Raw genomic sequence first — 3,041 nt, 5'->3', positions numbered from 1 at the left:
GGTGATTAACAGGCTTCTGCAGTACTTGATGGTCATGCAATCATTTGCATCAGCTGTTCTGGAATAGAGCCACATCTAAAACATGCAGAGCAGGGGGGCTGAGGACCAGAGTGGAGAAACACTGATCTAAAAACAAAGAAAAAAAGCCTAACTAGTATTACTAATAATACTACCTTTAATAATATCACATTTTTACTTTAAATGTGATTAATTTCTTCACCTGTTTACATGCAACTTGAAGTGCTTGAATCAAATGTTTTATGAATGTTTACAAGAAATTATTGAATGAGAGAAAACAGCCACTTCCAACATATTCCTGCAGCCTTGCTGAGCTCCTCTCCTGGTGTTTCCTCGTCAGCCTCTCCAACTTGCTCCTCATCTCCAGCCTCCTGTGGCATTATTTACCTCTTCTGTGGTAAATAAAACAGACTCAGTAACTTGTTGATGGTTTTGCTGTATCGCCTCTTTAATTGACGCCCATGTGTTGTTTACCTCAGTGACCCATATTCAGGACTGGAACCCAGTCAGGATTGAGCTCATCCATTTCATACATCGGTTTGCCTTCAAGAGGACATCAGAACACACATCAGTATTAATCAGTGTTAAGGCTGTAAATCTGATAACACTAGTAAAATAGTTTACTTCACAATAATGTAATAACCTCGATGTCCACTGACAAAACTCGAACTATGCTACATAAACAATATTAGCCCGAGCTAAACACTTAAATGAACAACAGAAACTGATCATGAGAACACTCGGACAAAGTAATGGCAAAATAAATTATGACACAACACTAACAAAGCGAATTTAGACACTCACCAGAATGGAAATGTCTGGAGCAAACTTGTAGGTATCTGGAGATTTTGGAGAAGATATCAGGACGTCTCAACCGCGGACACCAGGACATTCGTCTTCTTTTAGTTAGCTCCGATAGCTTAGCCTTCTCTCGTTGTTTCCAAGCAGGAAAATAGTGAAACGAAAGTCNAGGACATTCGTCTTCTTTTAGTTAGCTCCGATAGCTTAGCCTTCTCTCGTTGTTTCCAAGCAGGAAAATAGTGAAACGAAAGTCCGTTTTCCATCTTTTTACCGTTTCAGTAGTGTGATCGGACATTACACCCAATAACGCAGCAAGTTCGTCTCATAGCTAAAATATCTGTGAGAGTCGTTTTTGTCGGTGGCAACAAAGATGGCGCTGACACCTCTCCGACTAGAGCAGTGACGTCACGCTCCGAAGCCTAATTAGCTTAGCTTCTTCGCGCTCTCTTTCTGGCGTCAGAGAACAAAGCAATCCTGTTGGCTGGAGCCAGTCACATGGGCTACACATCAATGATACCCTTCAGAATAAGAGTTTTTACTCACACTTAACCGTTTCTAGATGCTGAGAAAATAAAACTCTGTTTCACACAGATTTTTAACAATAAAATATCATAACATGAAATATAACACTTATAATGTCTGTAATTATTACTTTTTATATTTTTAATTATTTTAAGACCTGTTTGTTCTCTATTTATTTATTTATTTATTTATTTATTTATTTATTTCCTATTTATTTTATAGCTATTTTATAGCTATTTTTACAAAAAGGCTTACATTTAGTAAGGGTTATGTTAACCTGGGTTACACCGGCTCCTCTGTTTAGACTATAAATGGACTGAACATAGGATTCTCTTTAGTTTAAACGCGCCATTTCTACTAAAGTTTTTGAATGGGCTTCTTAACGCTCCAAAGCTTCCGGTCCGTAACTATTCAACACGCTGTCAGCTCCCGGTCAGAAAGACGCATTTAGTTCATGAGATGATATTCAGAAAGGATCTTTTAGTAATTGATTTTAGCTGCTTCTGCGATGAACTCTTTGCGTAAAGTCTATCATGTCCTCGCATGAGGGTGTTAATTAGAACCTGTCAAATGACCGACGGGCTTTAAATTTTTCTGTCGTTTAAAAAAATAACCGGTGAAATACTGAAAATATTCCGTTAACGCGACCTCTGATTCCACTGTAACTTGGCAGACGCCCCAAAATGGCTGTTAAGAAATGTCCCTGTTTACTGTTCCACGCACAAAAGAGGTGGGATTTCGTCCCTTGCTTACCGCTGTTGGACTTGGTGGTTGAGGGAGAAGAAGAACTCAGAAACAGAGAAATGAGTCTCGTTTGCAGCTCTGCTGCTCTTCACTCACTTTACTTTCACTTCTGGAAAGTGACGCTAACCTCGTCTAAGGTCGCTCCGCCTCTAACTGCTTCTGCTTTTCTCTTTGTTTCCTCATTCAGATTCAGACTAATGGTAGCTTAATCTGACACAAGACCAGTTACTAATGGCAAGTTGCAAAGCAGCTTTGCATCGTCCACCAGACACTGACTCTCTATTTTCAGATCAGATTTATGGGACTTAGAGTTAAATACTGATAAGATTATTATAGTGGGGCATTTTAATGTTTATTCTGACACTGAGGGTGATAAGATGTAACATCATTGTTATCTTAGACTCAGTTGGTTTTACTCAAAGAATCCACAGACCTGTCCACTTCTGTCATCAGACTTTAGATCTTGTCCTGATGACATTCAGTATGTAGAAATAATCACACCTCATTAAAAAACCTTTCGCTGTTGGACCATTTCAACCGTAAACTTGTTTCCACCAAGATGCACATAAAAATCAGATGACATCATCTGTGTCTCCACCATCGTCTGCAGGAGAGCAAAGAAATGCCGATGTATTCGTCTTCCACTGGACCTGGAGTTGCACCAATAAAGACATTCACATGCAACTCAGATCACAGACAACCTGGGGTTAAACGCCTTTCCCAGGGGGACATTGACAGGTGACAGTTGGTTATCTATTAACCTTCCTGAAGGTCGGAACGACGAAGGACAGGAGACGCAGGAGCTCTCCCAAAGTTAAACTGAGAGAACAAGCAGATCAGCAATATTCTTCCACTGCAGCAGAAATGATGTCATTGGATGAGCTGAAGGTCAGTGGGCGGGGCCACTTCAACTCAACCAATCAGAGAGTTTTCTGCTTCCTCAGCAGCTCTGTCTC

The 3,041-nt window shown here is 40.2% G+C and overlaps 1 protein-coding gene across 3 annotated transcripts in view; it reads right to left on the bottom strand.

Moving 5' to 3' along the window:
- The window catches only part of LOC103131106 (E3 ubiquitin-protein ligase TRIM21-like), a 26,108-nt gene that overhangs the window by 20,259 nt on the left and 2,808 nt on the right, over window positions 1-3,041 (bottom strand). For 2 of the 3 annotated variants that reach the window (XR_001660491.1, XM_007542677.2), the window contains exon 1: window positions 2,095-3,019. The exons of the other annotated variant lie outside the window; for it this stretch is intronic. The gene's annotated coding sequence lies outside the window, so the exon portion shown is untranslated. Of the gene's footprint in view, window positions 1-2,094; window positions 3,020-3,041 lie in introns of those variants that run through there. 3 annotated transcript variants of the gene reach the window in all.

Source organism: Poecilia formosa, unplaced genomic scaffold (assembly GCF_000485575.1).
Source record: "Poecilia formosa unplaced genomic scaffold, Poecilia_formosa-5.1.2 Scaffold718, whole genome shotgun sequence".
Classification (NCBI taxonomy): Eukaryota; Metazoa; Chordata; class Actinopteri; order Cyprinodontiformes; family Poeciliidae; genus Poecilia; species Poecilia formosa.
This window is presented reverse-complemented; position numbering and strand designations above follow the sequence as displayed.